This window comes from Crocuta crocuta, unplaced genomic scaffold, assembly GCF_008692635.1.
Source record: "Crocuta crocuta isolate KB4526 unplaced genomic scaffold, BGI_CrCroc_1.0 scaffold176, whole genome shotgun sequence".
Classification (NCBI taxonomy): Eukaryota; Metazoa; Chordata; class Mammalia; order Carnivora; family Hyaenidae; genus Crocuta; species Crocuta crocuta.
This window is the reverse complement of record NW_027531905.1, coordinates 2,629,275-2,650,031: the sequence shown is the minus strand read 5'-3', so window position 1 is coordinate 2,650,031 and position 20,757 is coordinate 2,629,275. Positions and strand designations below refer to the sequence as shown.

At 40.2% G+C, this 20,757-nt stretch overlaps 1 pseudogene; it reads left to right on the top strand.

Moving 5' to 3' along the window:
* The first annotated feature begins 17,620 nt into the window (after positions 1 to 17,620).
* On the top strand, positions 17,621 to 20,525 carry LOC144240243 (large ribosomal subunit protein uL6 pseudogene; annotated as a pseudogene).
* Positions 20,526 to 20,757: the final 232 nt, after the last annotated feature.

The window sequence follows — 20,757 nt, the reverse complement described above, 5'->3', positions numbered from 1 at the left end:
CTGCGGACTCGCGCCGGCCGGGGCCGCGGCGCTGCTGGCCGGGGCGAGCTGCCTGTGCTACGGCCGCTCCCTGCAGGGCGAGTTCGTGCACGACGACGTGTGGGCGATCGTGAACAACCCCGACGTGCGGCCCGGCGCCCCGCTCCGCTGGGGCGTCTTCACCAACGACTTCTGGGGCAAGGGCATGGCCGAGAACACCAGCCACAAGTCCTACCGGCCGCTCTGCGTCCTCACCTTCAAGTGCGCGAGTCCTCGGACAAACTTGCGAGGCCGGCGGCTTAAGGAGAGTTTCTATTGCCTGTTGCCCCGCGCGTCCGCTCCAGGCCACCGTGCTTCCTTTTCCACCGTCCCGCTTCTCTGAACTTTTGGGGTGGCTCGGAGGCACGGGCTGGGGAATTGGGACAATTTCCCCAAGTGTGTGGGCTCTCGGTGGACCTTTCTCCCGTGGGTAGAGCTGGTTGCGGGCTGACGGAGCCTTAATGTCACCCGCAGTCCAGGGGAACCACGTGAACCATCCCCAGCACAGCCCGCTTCAGAGGGATGTGTGGAAGGCGCCAGGGTGAGGGGGACGCTGTTTTCAGGGTGATTCGTGTCTTAGCATTTTGTGGGTAACTTGGAGACGGGGGGCCTCTGTGAACCTCTTTGAAGTCGAGTTCCATCTCTGGAGGAAGTGGGTGGAATCCGCCTAGTTCCTGGCTTTGGGGGAGAAGCAGAGGTGTCAAAAAGTGTAGAGTCTGAGATACTACCCTTCTTACCAGCAATTACCTTGCCACATTTTATTTTATTTATTTATTTTTTTAATGTTTTATTTATTTCTAGGAGAGAGAGACAGAGACAGCGTGAGCAGGGGAGGGTCAGAGAGAGAGGGAGACACAGACTCTGAAATAGGCTCCAGGCTCTGAGCTGGCAGTCAGCACAGAGCCCGACGCGGGGCTCGAACCCACGAACCGCGAGCTCATGACCTAAGCGAAAGTCGGACGCTTAACTGACTAAGCCACCCAGGCGCCCCACCTTGCCACATTTTATAGGTGCTAGCAGAAGACAAAAAGCAGTTTATCACTTTACTACTCAAGACAGAAAGCTCAGCGTGAGCTAACTGTTCAGTTGTTTCCCCTTGCCCTCCCACCCCGAGAGTCCCATGGGGATGATGCAGACATGACCGGAGTGGATGTTTCATGTAAGGTGGCTCTGTGTCACAACCAGTGAACCCCAGTCCTCTAGCAATCATCGTCCCTACCAACCTTTTCCCCAGAGGTCGGGAAACAAATCTGGTCTCTGTTTGAAAGGGACACACTCTCTCAAATATTCTTGGGAAGATGGTCTGGGACCAGAACTGTGACACGAGGTACTGAAATGACAGGGAGAATTTCTCCCCACCAGGAAACAAGAGTGGACCCCAAACCACCTTCTAACCTCCGATGCCCTCCCATCCTCCAACCTGACAAAACCGCTAGAAATCAATACCCTTCTGGCATTCCATACAAACTGATTTTTCCTGTAGAAATTTGGAGTTACTGTTCATTTCTGATGTGAATGATGTGAATAATTTAAAGTGTAAGGGGAATCCAGAGGTTTTTAGGAGAGAATATTCAGTGTAAATGAGACCTGACCCTAGACTTTTCATTTCACAGAGAACATGAAAAAATGACTGTTGTAAATTATCTGCAAAAACACATGTTATATTAGTTACTCAGAGAAGTTTGGAATGAAGGGAGACTGAGAAGTCCTGCTTTAGAGTCTTGAGTGTGGAGTCGGGGTGGGTGGACAGTGATATCTAAAAAAGGGGTCATATTTCTGATGGGGGTTTTGTGTGTATGATGTAAATAAGTGAGTGTGGGAGGCTTCTTATGAAGAACTCTTTCATGGGGCGCCTGGGTGGCTCAGTCGGTTAAGTTCCAACTTCAGCTCCAGTCAAGATCTTTCTGTTCCGGAGTTCTGTGCTGACAGCTCAGAGCCTGGAGCCTGTTTCAGATGGTCTCCCTCTCTCTCTGCCCCTCCCCCACTCACACACTGTCTCTCTCAAAAACAAGTAAACATTAAAAAATTAAAAAGAAATCTTTCATGGACAATAAATTATTTTCATCTCCCTTTGGAGCCACTTGCCTGGTTTTCCTACCTGTGAGGATCTAGGTATCCTACTTTTAAAGAAGGAATGTTTGATGATGCCAAAGTAAAGGCATTGTTTTTCTAACAGCACTGGATGTTTTCTGTTCCAGAGTGTTCTGTAGGATCTGAGCTCTGGTCACCTCTCCAATTTCAGTTCTACCTCACTCACTTATTCCAAACCAGTACTCAAGATCGCTCGTTGGTCCTCATGTGCACCACACATGGCTGCTGAGGGCCTTTGATGTGCTGATCTTCCGGGAAAGTTCTTCCTGCAAATATCCATGTGTCATGCTCAGTCTTTGCTCTAACTTGCCATCATCAGAGACCCCTTCCTGATGATTTTATCTCAAACAGTAAGCACTCCTCCCTTACTTCATCTGTACCCTCATACCTTGCTTTTTCTTCAATGGCACTTATCACTATCTGGCATGAAGTAACCAATGTTGATATGATGAGATAACTTATCACTATCTGGAATGAGATAACCCAACATGNGAGGGCTATCCCTAGTATCTCTGTCACACAAAATAGTTTATTTTTTAAGTAGACTTACTCATTGATAGATGAATAATTTGAGAAAAGAATGTTTAGCAATTTTCCAGATACTTTTTAAAAACAGGCTGTCTTTTTTCTTTTTTTAAATGTAAGAATAAAGTCTCTTTGGTCTTATTTCCTGACTTCTTGCCTTTCCCTCCCTTGCTGCAAAAGAAAGTGGAGGCAGCCAGGAATTCCTGGACATGTCCCAAGGATTTGGAGGTGTCCTAATTATTGGCTGGCTCCGATTCTGAGAGCACCTCTGCATCTGTGTCTCTCAGCTAAAACCTGCTCGCTCTGACTGTCTGAGGGAGAGGAAGCTCTTCAGCACTTCCACATCTTCCTCCTCTTGGACAGCGTATTAGACCTAGAGCGGCAGGGAGTGAGGCAGGGAGCTTCCTAAATGTGCAAAAGTGTAGTCATCACTTCTGTAGGTCAAATGCACAACCACAAGGGTTCTCTCCACACACCTTTGTCAGCAAACTGCCTTCCATTTGTGCTGATGTCCAGTTTTCTCTGAGAAGTTGTCACTTATTTTTGAGGCAAAAAAAAAAAAAAAAGAGGCAGCCATGAAATACTGTTTTCTGTCAGATTAAATGGAATGAAAGACCTGAAAATATCCTGGCCTCATAGGAATTAACATGCCCCTCTCTCCCCTTCAGGACTCCAACAAGCACGCCCCTCAAAGGATAACTAGTTTACTGCTAAAACTAACTGCTCAGCAACCAATTATAAAGAAGACATTTGACACTGATATGATCTATTTTTTTAACGTTCGCTGACTTCCTTTCTGAGGGTTTTCTTCTGAGACATGCCACCTTCCACATGTGGTCAGTGGTCTTCTTTGTCCTCACTTTCCACACCCTTTCTTTGTATCAGTTGTTACTCTGAATACTGAAGTGACAGTAGTGGTACTAACTACCCCTGAGCTTGGTCATGGGCCCATCTTACCCAGCTCCTCTTACTCTTACCCCATGTTTCCTCCCTCTATGTGAGGATGTCTTATTACTTGAATCACAACCATAAACTTTGCTTTCACTCTGAAATGCACTGTATGTTTGCATTGGTGCCTGCGAATCACATCCTTTGGGACTTTCACTACATGAAGTAGTGCTTTGCTCATTTCACTACATGAAGATGCTTTGCTCATTTGTTTCTGGTACTGGAGGGAATACAGAAGAAGAGCAACCAAAATGATTAAGGAGCAGCGAGATTCTCCTTAGAAGAATAACAAGAACCAGATGTTACGTATCGGTTGAATGATCTAAGAAGACTATGGAAACCACTTCTGGGCAATTGAGCTGAGATGATGGCAAGAGATGCAGAAGAAAGACCAGCTTTAGAGGAAGACAGGAGAGTGCACTGTTTTTGGTACTGGGGTGTGGAAACATTCATAAAGTATTTGTAGAGACAATGGAAACATATTTCAGTTTTTTCTTCACTGGATTTTAGCTTAAATTGCAAGTGGGTGTATGTTGAGTTACTGGAGAGAGCTGGATTTGGCTATAAAGTGTTGCACATGACTCAGTATCCTGCCCTAATACCTACAGACCTCTCTCCGAGCTCCCTCCAGCTCTATTAAGCTAAAATTCGAGCTCAGGGAATATCTGCTTCATAACAAGCTCAAAAGTTGGGAACCACTGGTTATAATAATAGCTAACACTAATTTATGCAGCATTTACCGGGCATAGCATTTACTGTCTTAAATATTTAATCATTTAAGTCATCATCACAGCCCTAAGAATTAGTTATTATTATTGCTACAGTTTTACAGATAAGGAAACTGAGGCACAGAGAGGTTAAGTGACTTGCCCATTGATGTGGCTAAGAAGCATCAGAGCCAGGATTGCCCCTCACCTGCAGGCTGACTTCTAACTCCATACTCTCCATCACCACACCAGGCAGCCTCCATGAGAACTGTTAACTTTGAAATCCCATCGGCCTCATGAGGTGGATCGGCCAGGGGAAAAGGTTTATAATGCACTTCTATCAAAAGTGAAATCCTTTTCTTATTGTTCTTAAACAGAGGTGAATGAGGGTTTTAGGGCCCCATTTGTGCATGTGAAATGTGTGTGATTACTAGATTTATCCTCTGGTAACTTTGTCACAGGTCTCGTCTTTTGTTTTGATAGTTAAAAACTGAGAGAGATTTAATTTTGAAAAGCTGCTTCATTTAAAATAGCAAGAGGATTTCATGAGAATTTTTATTGCTCTTAAAAAAAATTAGGCTAAGATTGCCTACCTGAGAAAGACTTCAGCTCCAGGCTTAACAAATTGAATATCAAAGGAGTGTTTTATACACATCTTTCTAAGTTGCTATTCTTTAAATGATGAAGCTCATACTATAGGCATTCTGTGTCATTTTGGGCTTTTTGTTTGTTTGAAAAGGTTGTGGTTTTTGTTTGGGTGGCATTTTGTTAATTGGGATTTGTTTTTCAGCTATTGTGGCCTATTTTTCAGCTCCTACTATGGAGTTCATAATAATGAACTAAGGCACTCCAAAAGCTTGAAGTATCTCCTACATGATCACAAATGAAGACTCTGCCCATGGGAAGCTTATATTCTAGGAAGAGGAGGCAAAGGATAAACAAATGTATAAAGAAATGGTGGTAATAAGAATCTATTGACCTGCTCTTCCAGACAATGAAGAGAATAGACTATAACGTAGAAAAACACGGCAAGGAACATCATGCAGAGCATGTTTCTTGAAATGAATGAAGGAATGCCAGGACAGTTATAACTTAACAGTGAGAGAGTTTGACTCTCCCTGAGGAATGCCCACCCCAGTGCTTCTTTCCTTGTGTCTTGTATCACAGCTTCCCAGTAATACTCCCACCTGCATTGGTTTAGACCGTCTTGATTCCTACCTTGAACTATTTTCTGTCCCCCCGCCTGAGCAGAGATTCTCTAATCATTCACAAAGGCATTAAAAGTCCACTCAGTTTATTTATCTCCTCTTCTCTGTGTTGGAAAGGAGACTTCCCCATTGATTGGGATGATTAGAAATTCCTCAGGGAGACAAGGACACATTATGTCCTTCCTGTGTGTTAATGTGGATTTACTGGAAACCTCGGGGGAGCCATGTGATTATATGCACAGTTCCTGTTCTAGAAGGGTAACTATCTGCAGTGTTTACAGTGTACTGGCCCTTTGGAAATGGTCTCCAAGTGATTTTAAATAAAGAGACGTGAGTTAGATGCAGTGTTAGTGAAGCATGTTATTTGCTCTGGGTAGGCTCTCTGGGGAAAGCTGACTTGATGCTGTGTTGAACTCCCTTCACAAGGAGAAAGTTTTCCTGAGAGGCTTGGTGAAGACCAGGAAAGGGTGAAGAGGGAGGGCAGAGGAGGATCTCCTTGGCTTTTGGGGGTTTGTTACAGTTTGTAAAGCTGATGAGGAGAGCGGTGGGGCTTTTACAAACACTCCAAGGCCTGGAATTAAAATTTAGAGACTGTTACCCTTAGAAACATTAGGATGGGGTGGAATATTAACTAAAATGAAGAGATATTTGGAGTATTTCAAGCAAGGCTTCTTGACTTGAGCTTTAGGGTTTGGCCTGGGAGAGAGGTAGTCTTTGAATTCCTTAAAAATACAAGCAAAATGTTCATGTGAGCATACATGTATTCTTCTAGGGAGAATATTCTTAGCCTTCATCACACAAAGGGATCTGTAAAAAAACCACCTTGCTCTCTCATCCCTTTGGGCATGGCTGCTTTTATATTCCCTGGTATAGGTCTCTCTTCCAGGGTTACTGTCTTCCTTTTATTTTAACCTGAGCTACTTTTCAAACAGAATTAAGAGAAAGATTTACTTTACCTAAAGCACTAGGTTTCTGAAAATGTGAAGATAGTACCTATCTCTTTTCTCCTTTCCCTTTGTTCTCTGTTCCCATGACTTTCCTTGTTTTCCAAACTGTGTGCCCCTGAGAGCTTTTCCGGGAAATAGACCCCTCTCCTGAGCGTCCGTGAGCTCACTAATGCCCTTCTTTTCTGGGCTCTTTTCCCTTCTTTTTTTCTTTCTTTTTTTTATTTGAGTGAGAGAGACAGAGGGAGAAGAGAAAGAGAACAAATCTTAAGCAGACTCCACACTCATTGCAGAGCCCCACAAGGAGTTCGAGCCACAACCCTGGGACCATGACCTGAGCCAAAATCAAAAGTCAGATACTCAACCAATTGAGCCATCCAGGCACCCCTGGGCTGCTTTCCAAGGAGGTGGTTGGAATTTTACAGGGAACAAGTGTTATTTGCATTCATATTGGCTACAATCAGAAGACTCTCAGTCTATAAGGGATTGCTGTCAAGATTATCAGGGAGAAAAAAAATGTTTTTACCCAACTACCTGGCCTATTTTTTAATGAGACACAAAGACTAAACCTAATAGAGTTAGAGATTCATAGAGTTGAGAAATAATCGTTTCCAACTTCCAACTCAATATATTAATCATTATTCATTCATTCATTCAATATATTTTAATTTGGAACCTACTCTGTGCTGAGTATGGAGGATACAATGACGAACAAGACAAAGTTTGAAAAAATTAGTCATGATCGATTTAAAGAGACAGTTAAGAAGTTTTAGAAATTTGTTAGGTTCTATAATAGAGATGCATTCAGGGTGATATGGGACCTGAGATATTTTGCTTTTTTGGTGGCATTTCAAGTGGACAGTCACTGAGATTTTTGCCTGGATGTTTTTAGTTATCAAAGTACCTATCCCAGTTTTTAAGTATCATTTTTTTATTTGACTGAATTGTCTCTTGGTTACATGTGTATTGAATATAAACACCCAAAATGTTAGGCTGGTGTACTAATTGAGTGAAGTGAGGTTAGCATTGGGTTATATATTCAGCAATATTGAACACATGAAAATACTTTTCCTCTCTCAGGGGAATTATGCCTCTTTCCATTTTTCTTCTTGAGGACATCATATTGGCCGGTGTTTTGATTTATCATCTTTAATAGTAATATAGACCCTGAAAATATTCCACTCTTTACTATGAGAAGAACATTAATGCATGAGCAATGATACATGACAGCTCTCAGTTAGAAGCACCAAAGGATTTACAGAGACTGTGGCAAATAAGGAACATTTGCCTAAATGCGTGCCCAGATAATCTATACAGGCTGGCTCAGCGTTGCCAGCTCTTCTGATATTTCACAAGAAAGTAGAAGTAAGATTTTTTAAAATATAAAATCTGTCTTTTACATGTTGGCATGTTAAACATACCAGCTAATCAAAATAAGTTCACAGACTAGACCTGGCCCTACGACAGCCCATTTGCCACATCTGAATAGACAATTGTTTTAGTAACTCCAAAGAGGACACTTCCCCTTTGAGACTTACTTGGAACAAACATATTCCTTCAGTATTTTATCCATTCATTCATCCATTCACTCTTCCATCTATGTACTCATGCCAATATTTATTGAGTGCATACTAGGAGCCGAGCATTGTGCTAGGTGCTCAGTCTATAGATAAAAATAGGATACAGACCCTACCCTTAAAGAATTTGTTCTTATTTACATCTTTAATCTTCTCGATACTAAGCATTTTTAAAGTTTATGTATTTATTTTGAGGGAGACAGTGAGTAGGGGAGGGGCAGAGGGAGAGAGAGAATCCTAGGCAGACTCCATGCTGTCAGCTCAGAACCCATGCAGAGCTCAAATTCACAAACCATGAGATCATGACCTGAGCCGAAATCAAGAGTTGGATGCTTAACTGACCGAGCCACCCAGGCGTCCCTACTCTGAGCCTTTTACCGCACACTTAGAGCCTTGGAGAATGCTGTTCCCTCTCATAATCACCAGATTTTAATATTAGTCCGGAAGACTAAGCCTGAAGAAGTGTAAGACTGTTAATCTTGACACCATAAGGGAACTGAACCTAAATTCTCTTCTCTGAGGATAGGGACCTTGGGTTACATCCTCTCTCCAGGGCTTTCTGGAGCCCTGGTTGCACCTGGAGCAGGTGGTTGTGATTTCTGGAGCCATCCTACCACATATGGGCCTTCCTGTTGGGGGATGAGGAGGCTGAAGCTGCTTCTCCCAGTAACCCACTGCCCTTTTCTTATGTGGTCTGGGTGGGTGGTGCAGCAGTGGGTTGTTCACACCATGACCTCGTCTGGGCTAAGTCTCCCTTCAGAGCAGATCCTACCCAGCATTTTATTTTTTTAGCCTCTGGTGGGAACATGATTACTTCCATTTATTTCAGTAGGAACAAAAATGGAGTGGACAACAGCTCTCTTTTCTATTCCAATTAAATTGATTTGTTATTCTATAGTCTGAGATGTTCAAAGTCTATAGGTTGTAAGTTATGATATGTCAAGTGTTTAGAATTAGCATATGTCATCACCAAATTACAAATCCACCATAATTATATCCGAACATTCCAGTGGGAATGAAAATGGAGTGGTCAGCAAGATCCCTGCTCTGTTCCATTTGGACTGATTCGTCAGAATATAGCTCAGGGTGTTTAAACTTCTGGAAATTGTAAGTTATGTTTGTGATCAGGAATTCTGTAACACTTTGAGACTTCCACAGCAGGTGGTTGTTATATTCTAGGTGTACGATGAGGCCCAAGGTTTCCAGATCTGTTCAGTAACAATCCAAGTTATTCCAAGTGTCTATTCTGTGTGTAATTCTCATGCTTAGAAATGGAAGCATTTCTAAATGAGTTGATATTTAGCTTTTTCTTTGAAGGTACAGAACATCTCTCGAGAAAAATACATACCTACCCAGTAGTCTGAACATAATTTTAGGATATATGAAACTGTAGCAGGTAAAAAGAACAAAAGAACTATGTTCTAATTACGGAAGTATTGACCTTCACTTCAAAACAGGAGGAAAGATGAGTGTGGCCCCTACTGAAGGGAACAGCCCCATTTCTCGGTATGAAAACAATTCTACTTTATTTTTTTTTTAATGTTTTATTTATTTCTAGGAGAGAGAGAGAGACAGCGTGAGCAGGGGAGGGTCAGAGAGAGAGGGAGCCACAGACTCTGAAACAGGCTCCAGGCTCTGAGCTGGCAGTCAGCACAGAGCCCGACGCGGGGCTCGAACCCACGAACCGCGAGATCATGACCTAAGCGAAAGTCGGACGCTTAACCGACTAAGCCACCCAGGCGCCCCAAAACAATTCTACTTTAAAGGTAAAAGAAAGTTTCTGCAGCCTTGAAGAAATTTTTAAAATATCTTTTAAAAATAAACTTAAGGGCACCTGGGTGGCCCAGTAGGTTAAGCATCCAACTCTTGATTTCAGCTCAGGTCATGATCTCATGATTCATGAATTTGAGTCCTTCATTGGGCTCCGTGCTGAGAGTGTGGAGCCTGCTAGGAATTCTCTGTCTTCTCTCTGCCTCTCTCTCTCTCTCTCTCTCTCTCTCATTCTCTCATTCTCTCTCTCAAGATAATTAAACAAACTTAAAAAGTAAAAACATTCTTAGAAATATAAATTTTACCAAACTGATAAATGGTTACTGAAAAAAAAAAGAAGGTAAACCATCCCAAAATAAGGTTATTTATAGTCTCAAAACCAAAGAGCACTGCTGTTAATATCTGATGTATCTTTACTTTTTTAATGTACATACACATATTTACTAAAATAATTATGACAATTACTAAAATTATTGAGCATTTAATATATTCTAATCATGTTAGACGCATTGGCTTAGTTAGACTCCAAACAACCTTTTTTTGGTAACTTCTGTTCTTTAATCTATTTTACACATGGTGGAATTGCACAGAGAGGTAAAATAACTTGTTTAACTAGGAAATGCCACAATTATGACTTGAACCCTGGGAGCCTGACCCTAAAGACCGTGCTCTCTCATGGTATAAATAGTGTTTGAAAATCTGCTAATTCACTTAAAATTTATTTTGAACATCTTCCCATGTCACTAAAAATTATACACCTACATCCTTTTAAAACAACTGCATAGTGTTTATTAACAAACATGTATCATTATTTGTTGAATGCCCCATTGCTGCTATACAACCATTTCAACTTAGAGATTTTAAATAATTCATGATGTACATTCTAGAAGTTAAGTCTATTCTTATCTACTTAATGATTAGGTTAGAATACAGTTAAATTGCAATAGACCTTACAACTCGTTATTTCTTAGTTACCCACATTTCTTCTTTTTTTTCACATAATATAATGCTAAAAGTTATTGATACAGTTTTAGATTCCACTCTGCAACTATTAAAGGTAGTACCATTTATCAAGTTTTTAAAAAATGTTTAGCAGCACCAAGGGCAATTGTACTTTGTTTCTCAGTCAGACCAGAAATGGAATTGGCTGTTTTTCTCAAAGTTTAACAACCTCAAATTGCATATAAATTTTTTGAATGTAAATCGTAACACTGTTTGATTAATCCTTTTTTTTTAACTTTTTTTTTTTTTTTTTAATTTCTAGGAGAGAGAGAGACAGCGTGAGCAGGGGAGGGTCAGAGAGAGAGGGAGACACAGACTCCGAAACAGGCTCCAGGCTCTGAGCTGGCAGTCAGCACAGAGCCCGATGCGGGGCTCGAACCCACGAACCGCGAGATCATGACCTAAGCAAAAGTCGGATGCTTAACCGACTAAGCCACCCCGGCGGCCCTGATTAATCCTTTTTAAGCTCTCAGGTTTTTTTCATCCAGATTCACAATAGACATTCATTATATTGTGTAAGCCACAAGCTTAAAACAGGTAATGGAAAAGAACAATAATTAACTGTTTAATCTGTTTTGCAAATAAAGTTGGAAAGTAAATAGTGGCAGCAGCTATACATTGTTTGGAGAAGCACTGTGAACATGTTTTCCAAGACATACTTTCAATTATTTGCTTTTAGGCATTCTGTTATAAATATTTTAAACATCTTTATTTCCTGTGACAACCATTTATTAATCTCTATATTATATTATTTATATTATATTATATTATATTTTATATTATATTATAGTTTAATTTATGAAATCAAGAAATGATTTGGCCACTCCCAGCTCTATTCCAACCTGTAACTACAAAAGATCCACAGGATAAGCTTAGAAATTCCACCATTTCTTTTTTCTTTTTCAGTTTATTTTTTTTTTTAATTTACATCCAAGTTAGTTAGCATACAGTGCAACAATTATTTCAGGAGTGGATTCCTTAATGCNAGCATAATACCCTCTAATTCCATCCATGTGGTTGCAAATGGCAAGATTTCATTCTTTTGATTGCTGAGTAATACTCCATTGTATATATATACCACATCTTCTTTATCCATTCATCCATTGATGGACATTTGGGCTCTTTCCATACTTTGGCTATTGTTGATAGCACTGCTATAAACATTGGGGTGCATGTGCCCCTTCAAAACATCATACCTGTATCCCTTGAATAAATACCTAGTAGTGTAATTACTGGGTCGAAGGGTAGTTCTATTTTTAATTTTTTGAGGAAGCTCCATACTGTTCTCCAGAGTGGCTGCACCAGTTTGCATTCCCACCAGCAGTGCCAGAGAGATCCTCTTTCTCCGCATCCTCGCCAACATCTGTTGTTGCCTGAGTTGTTGATGTTAGCCATTTGGAAAGGTGGGAGGTGGTATCTCATTGTGGTTTTGATTTGTATTTCCCTGATGATCAGTGATGTGGAGCATTTTTTCATGTGTCAGTTGGCCATCTGGATGTCTTCTTTGGAGAAGTGTTTATTCATGTCTTTTGCTCATTTCTTCATTGGTTATTTGCTTTTTGGTTGTTGAGGCTGATAAGTTCTTTATAGATTTTGGATACTAACCCTTTATCTGATACGTCATTTGCAAATATCTTCTCTCATTCCATTGTTTGCCTTTTAGTTTTGCTGACTGTTTCCTTCACTGTGCAGAAGCTTTTTATTTTGATGAGGTCCCAATAGTTCTTTTTTGCTTTTGTTTCCCTTGCCTCTGGAGACGTGTTGAGCAAGCAGTTGCTACAACCAAGATCAAAGAGGTTTTTGCCTGCTTTCTCCTCGAGGATTTTGGTGGCCCTTTCTGTTTGACATTTAGTTCTCTCATCCATTTTGAGTTTATTTTTGTGTATGGTGTAAGAAAGTGGTCCAGGTGCATTTTTCTGCATGTCGCGGTCCAGTTTTCCCAGCACCATTTGCTGAAGAGACTGTCTTTTATCCATTGGATATTCTTTCATGGTTTGTCAAAGATTAGTTGGCCATATGTTTGTGGGTCCATTTCTGGGTTCTCTATTCTGTCCCATTGCTCTGAGTGTCTGTTTTTGTGTCAGTACCATACTGTCTTGATGATTACAGCTTTGAAATACAGCTTGAAGTCTGAGATTAGCTTTGGTTTTCTTTTTCAGGATTGCTTTGGCTATTCAGGGCCTTTTCTGGTTCGATACAAATTTTAGGATTGTTTGCTGTAGTTCTGGGAAGAATGCTGGTGTTATTTTGATAGGGATGGCATTGAATATGTAGATTGCTTTGGCTAGTATTGACATTTTAACGATTTTGTTCTTCCTATCCAGGAGCATGAAATATTTTTCCTTTTTTTGTGTGTCTTCTTCAATTTCTTTATAAGCTTTAAATAGTTTATAGTATATAGATTTTTCATCTCGTTAGATTTATTCTTAGATATTTTATGGTTTTTGGTGCAGTTGTAAATGGGATCAATTCCTTAATTTCTCTCTCTGTTGCTTCATATTGGTGTATAGGAATACAACCAATTTCTGTGCATTGATTTTATATCCTGCAATTTTGCTGAGTTCATGGATCAGCTCTAGCAGTTTTTTGGTGGAATCTTTTGGGTTTTCCATATAGAGCATCATGTCATCTGCAAAGAGTGAAATTTGACCTCCTCCTGGCTGATTTGGACGCTTTTTATTTCTTTGTGTTGTATGATTGCTGAGGCTAAGACTTCCAATACTATGTTGAATAACAGTGGTGAAAGTGGATATCTCTGTCTTGTTCCTGACCTTAGAGGGAAAGCTCTCAGTTTTTCCCCATTGAGGATGATATTAGCATTGGGTCTTTCATATATGGCTTTTATGATCTCAAGGTATGATACTTCTATTCCTACTTTCTTGAGGGTTTTTGTCAAGAAAGGATGCTGTATTTGTCAAAAGCTTTCTCTGTATCTTTTGAGGGGATCATGCGGTTCTTTTTGTTTGTTTTTTTGTTTTGTTTATTTCTGAGACAGAAAGAGAGAGAACATGAGCAGGGGAGGGTGAGAGAGAGAGAGGGAGACACAGAATCCGAAACAGGCTCCAGTCTCTGAGCTAGCTGAGAGCACAGAGCCCAACGCAGGGCTCAAACCCATGAACTGTGAGATCGTGACCTGAGCCGAAGTCAGACACCTAACTGACTGAGCCACACAGGCGCCCCAGGGATCATGTGGTTCTTGTCCTTTCTTTTATTGATATGATGAATCACATGGATTGTTTTGCAAATTTTGAACTAGCCCTGCATCCCAGGTATAAATCCCACTTGGTCATGGTGAATAATTTTTGTAACGTATGTTGGAGCCATTTGGCTAATATCTTGTTGAGTATTTTTGCATCCATGTTCATCAGGGAAATTGGTCTATAGTTCTCTTCTTTTAGTGGGATCTTTGTCTAGTTTTGAAATCAAGGTAATGCTGGGTTCATAGAAAGAATTTGAAAGTTTTCCTTCTATTTCTATTTTTTGGAACAGCTTCAAGAGAATAGGTGTTAACTCTTCCTTAAATGTTTGGTAGAATTCCCTTGGAAAGCCATCTGGCCCTGGACTCTTGTTTTTTGGGAGATTTTTGATTACTAATTCGAGTTTTACTGGTTCAAATTTTCTATTTCTTCTGTTTTCACTTTTGGTAGCTTATATGTTTCTAGGAATTTGTCCATTACTTCCAGATTGCCCATTTTATTGGCATATAATTTCTCATAATATTCTCTTATTATTGTTGTATTTCTACTATGTTGGTTGTGATCTCTTCTCTTTCATTCTTGATTTTATTTATTTGGGTCCTTTCTTTTTCTTTTTGATCAAACTGGCTAGTGGTATATCAATTTTGTTAATTCTTTCAGAGAATCAGCTTCTGGTTTCATTGATCTGTTCTCCTGTTTGTTTGTTTTTTGTTTTGATAGCATTGATTTCTGCTCTAATCTTTATTATTTCCTGTCTTCTGCTGGTTTGGGGTTTTATTTGCTGTTCTTTTTCCAGCTCTTTAAGTTATAAGGTTAGGTTATGTATCAGAGACCTTTCTTCTTCTTTAAGAAGGCCTGGATTGCTATATACTTCCCTTGTATGACTGCCTTTGCATCCCAGAGGTTTGAGGCTGTAGTATTATCATTTTCATTGGCTTCCATGTACTTTTTAATTTCCTCTTTAACTTCTTGGTTAGCCCATTCATTCTTTAGTAGGATGTTCTTTAGTCTCCAAGTATTTGTTATCTTTCCAGATTTTTTCTTGTGGTTGATTTCATGCTGCATAGTGTTGTGCTCCAAAAATGTGCGGGGTATGATCTCGATCTTTTTGTACTTGTTGAGAGCTGATTTGTCTCCCAGTATGTGATCTATTCTGGAGAACATTCTATGTGCACTGGAGAAGAATGCGTATTCTGCTGCTTTAGGATGAAATGTTCTGAATATATCTGTTAATTTGGTCCAGTGTGTCATTCAAAGCCATTGTTTCCTTGTTGATTTTCTATTTAGATCATCTGTCCGTTGCTGTAAGTGGGCTGTTGAAGTCCCTTACCATTATGGTATTATTATCACTGAGTTTCTTTATGTTTGTGATTAATTGATTTATGTATTTGGATGTTTTCACATTTGGAGCATAAATGTTTGCAATTGTTAGGTCTTCTTGGTGGATGAACTCCTTAATTATGATATTATGTCCTTCTTCATCTCTTATTACAGTCTATTTTAATGTCTAGATTGTCTGATATAACTATGGCTACTCTGGCTTTCTTTTGTTGACAATTAGCATGACAGATGGTTCTTCATCCCCTTACCTTCAGTATGAAGGTGTCTTTAGATCAAAAGTGGATCTCTTGTAAACAGCATATAGATGGATCTTGTTATCTTATCCATTGTGTTACCCTATGTATTTTGATTGGAGCATTTAGTCCATTGTGGTTTAGAGTGAGTACTGAAAGATACGAATTTGTTGCCCTTATGTTGCCTGTAGAGTTGGAGTGTCTGGTGGTGTTCTCTGGCCCTTTCTAGTCTTTGTTGCTTTTTTCCTTTTCTTTTTTTCTTTCTTTCTTTCTTTTTCACCTTTTCTCCCCTCAGAGAGCCTCCCTTAACATTTCTTGCAGGACCAGTTTAGTGGTCACAAGCTCCTTTACTTTTTGTTTGTCTGGGAAACTTTTTATCTCTCTTTCTATTTTGAATGACAGCCTTGCTGAATAAAGAATTCTTGGCTGCATATTTTTCCAGTTCAGCACATTGAATATATCCTGCCACTCCTTTCTGGCCTACCAAATTTCTGTGGATGGGTCTACTGCAAACCTGATCTGTCTTCCCTTGCAGGTTAAGGACTTTTTTTTCCCTTGCTGCTTTCATAATTCTTTCTTTGCCTGAGTATTTTGTGAATTTGACTATGATATACCTTGTTGATGGTCGGTTTTTGTTGAATCTAATAGGAGTCCTCTGTGCTTCCTGGATTTTGATTTCTGTGTCTTTCCCCAGGTTAGGAAAGTTTTCTGCTATGATTTGCTCACATAACCCTTCTACCCTTTTTTCTCTCTCTTCATCTTCTAGGACCCCTATGATTCTGATGTTGTTCCTTTTTAATGAGTCACTGATTTCTCTAAGTTTCAAATCATGCTCTTTTGCCTTAGTTTCCCTCTTTTTTCTGCTCTATTATTTTCCATAAGTTTTCCCACTAGATAGCTGATTCACTGCTCTGCCTCATCCATCCTTGCTGCTGAGGCATCCATTCGAGATTGCAGCTCAGTTATAGCATTTTTTTATTTCATCCTGACTAGCTTTTACTTCTTTTATCTCCACAGAAGGGGATTCTAATCCATTTCCAACCCCAACTATTATTTTAAATATTGTGATTCTAAATTCTGGTCCAGACATCTTGCTTGTATCTGTGTTAATTAAATCCCTGATGGTTGTTTCTTCATGCTCTTTCTTTTGGGGTGAATTCCTTTGTTTTGTCATTGTGAAGGAAGAAAAGGAATTAGTAAGTTAAAAACTTAAAATTATAAAATTAAAAACAAAACACACACACAAAAGAAATAACTTATGCTAGATCCTAGGTGTGTTTTGGTCTTGTTTTTGAAAGGAGCTTGACAGATTAGAGGTCAAAGGGGGAGAAAAAGAAAATAAAAAAGAAAATGTTTGAACATTTGAAAAAATGAATACAATGAAATAGAATAAAATGAAATGAAGTAAAATAGAATTTGTGAACTTTACAAAAAAATAAAAGATATAGTAGAAAAGATTAATGAAAAATATTTTTAATAAAAATTGAAAATAAAAATAAATTTTTCTTCTTTTGTATTCAAGGAAAAAAAGAAAAAGAAAGAAAAACTTGATTAGATGGAGTAGCAAACAGACTGAAATGCAATTGAAATTACATCGTTTTCCCCTAGAAGTCAAACTATGAAGCACTTTATGGTCCATAAACTAAGGAGACGGAGAGACTTTGGGTGTTTCTGAAGAACGAGGTTGGCCCAGTTGGGCAGGGCTTAGGGTAACAGCTCCATATCCACTAGATGGCGCTGCTTAGCTTACTACGGTGGATTGTTGTGGCACATGTAGTAGTGTATACACATGCGTGGGAGGGGTAAAAATGGCCTCACCCAGCTACCCAGTTTCTAGTATCAGAATTCTGTTCTCAGCATCAGCAATCACACACCATCCTTTGTCTCTGGCCTCCATCCACTCCCCACTTTTATACTGTCTGTCACCAAGCCATCAGGTTGACAGATGGCACCTCCCTTCTGAATTTTATCTCAGATGCGGCTGTGTTCTCTAACCTTCACTTCTGAGGGACTGCGGCTTTGACTCCCTCAGACTTCTGGGGGAGGATCTCACCAAGCAATGGCTGGGTACCGGTTGCACCCAGGAACATTATTGGGACCGTGCTGCTGTCGATGTCCAGGGACTGCGGCTGTGTGCCAGCCCGCCCCAGAAAAAGTTCGCATGATAGTGTAGCAGCAGCAATTCATGGATTATGGTAAGTCAGGAAACATATCTGGCACTGGGCTTCACCCTTAAATTCCTTGTTCCAGCACCAGGGAATCTGGTTGTTCTCTGGGGTCTGCTGGAAACTTTGGCTGTGTGGTGGCCAAACAGCCTCTATCAAATGTCCTCCCAATAGGGGAACCGCCTCTCCCTGGGTGGCCTGAGGACCCCTGACTTCACTGTCCACTCCTGGGGATTTGTCCTTCCCACCAGGGCACTGCTAGGTATCAAGCTGCAGAATTTCAGACTCTGTGTTCCCCCTGTTTATAGAGTCTTAATAGAATTTAAACCCTCTCCTCTCTCCCTTTTTTGTTCAGTCCCTGTGACAGTTTCCACTTTTCCATTTTCTCTCCAGCTGCTTTTTATGGGGGGGGGGTGCTTTTCCCATACTCTCCCCACCCCCCTCCATCCTCTGTCAGCAAGCAAAAGCAGTTCCCTGCCCTCCACGGCTTCTCTCCCCCCAGTTCACCTCTCCACACTGTGTATTTGCCAAGTTCTGTGGTTCAGGTTGTGCAGATTGTTGTATTAATCCTTGGGTCTGTTTTCTAGGTGTGCAGGATGGTTACTGTTGATCTGGATGTGAAATGCAAACAAAAGCTTCCATGCTCTTCTGCCATCTTGGCCCCTCCTTCCCACATTTCTTCTTAAATTAAAAGAATCTTTAACTTGATTTTTAGAAGTGTGGGCCAGTGCTATGTTGAGGAATATTTCCATCCCATGGCTTCTTACCTTCTCTTATGCTTATTTTGTTTCTGGGGACCTGCACAATGCTGGTGAGAGAGACAGGTATCATGGTGTTTGGAGTGTGTTTGATTTATGGGCTTGTTTCCCTACCTCAAAGCTAAAGAAATTCTTATTTTCCCATTTTTATATTAAGTAGCAGGAAGAATGTACAGAGACATTCTCTTAAAACACTGATTTCAAATTCTCATTAAAAATATAGTAATAAAGCTTTTTCTCAAATGTAATCTAATAAGGGACCCCATTGTAATAAATAATATTTATTTTACTAGTACAAATGTATAAACTCAAAGTTTTAACATTTTATTTATTGTAAAATCAATCAGTAAGAACCACAAAGCTTTTTTGGTGAAGAAAAATTTGGAATTGAAAAATACCTATTAGCTGTAAACTTGTATCTGCACTCAGTTTATTTCGGTTTTTATTTTGGCTACACAGTATTGGGAAAATTCTTGATTCACACAGATAAGTACTTCCAAAAGGTTTCTATAACTTACCATGAATTTCTAAATATTCATTACTTAGATCCAGACGTTTGAAAAAGTTTTAAGGATTTTGGTTTCAGACTTGGGTCCTTAAACATAAATACCAAGTACTTGCATTATTTATCACAGAAATAATAGTAGAAGCTCTCAAGCATTTATGATAACCACTATTAATTCTAATAAAATATTATGAAAATGTATGTTAGCTTCATTTTGGTGATTACTTCACAATGTATTTGTATATCAAAATTTCAGGTTATTATACCTTAAATATATATAATTTTCATTTGTCATTTATACTTCAATGAAGCTGAAAAAATATTATCAAAATGTATCATACTAATTTATTTAGTTATATCAAACATAACTAGGCTTCCAGCAATATAAGTATTCATGGAGTAGTTGTATCTAATTTTTGCCTCTCATGGGAGCCCAGCACATCTATGTTGCACATGTGTGTTATAAAAGTACATAGCACATGTGTGTTGTGGCATGTACTCACCTGCACTACTTTACATGCACTGGCATGGATAGGCTTGAGTGGTGAAAAGAGCCAGAACTAAACCTACCTCATCGGGGACACATTTTCGTTTAGAGTTTACATGAGGACACTGAGGTTTGTTGAGTTTAAGTGACTTGAGTCAGACAGTGACCATGTAGACGTGGATCTCTATCATTACACTGTGAATCCTAGGCTTATTACACCTCTTTACAGCTTCTCCATGTGGATCCTGTGGCTTCTTGCCTGGGCATTTGTGGTGGCTGACTCAAAGCCTGTGTGGCCCTCTCTCTGAACACCCCTAAAACCACTAGCTTCATAGTGAGCAGTCCCCTGACTATAGTAGCCAGTGACCTCTGTCTGGGTCCACAGGTGTTGCTAGCTGCTGGCTTGTACAAGATGTTAAGTACAAAGAGTAAAAGAAAGGTGGTGGGAATGAGAAATGTGGAGCAGGTCCCATTGCTCTTTGCTGCATATACTTCGAGAATGAAGACATTCTCAGCAATCAGGCTGTTGACATTCCAGAAAATGTTGACATCACTCTGAAGGGATGCCCTGTTACTGGGAGGGGCCCCAGAGGAAACCTGCGAAGGGACTTGGATCACATGAGTGGAGTACTCAGTCTTCTTGGAAAGAAAAAGAAGAAGTTGACAAATGGTGGAGAAACAGAAAAGAACTGGCTTCTGTTTGCACTACCTATAGTCGTATATAGAGCATGGTTAAGGGCATTACACAAGGCTTCCATTACAAGATGAGGTCTGTATATGCTTACTTCCTCATCATCATTGTTATTCAGGAAAATAGTTCTCTTGTTGAAATCCAAAATTTCTTGGGTGAAAAATACATCTGCAGGGTTCAGATGAAGCCACGTGTTGCTTGTTCTATATCTCAAGCCCAGAAAGCTGAGGTAATTCTTGAAGGAAATGACATTGAACTTATATCCAACTCAGCTGCTTTGATTCAGCAGGCCACAACAGTTAAAAACAAGGATTTCAGAAAAATTTTGGATGGTGTCTATGTTTCATCAACTTGCTGATGAATAAGTTCTCCATCCAGCTACAGAAACAGCAAGATGCAAATAATTTTTCCAGACTTATTTGTTGTCAGAGGCTGGCTCCAGCAGGTCCAGGGGTCCCTGAAGGATGGACGGTGTCGGCGAGGGAGGGAGTGAGAGAGCCCCGAGATCCTTTCTGATCACCAGCAGGCATCTCCATCCTGTCGGTTTTGGTGTCTTTATTTATAGGTCAAATGTTAACATGGCATCAGGA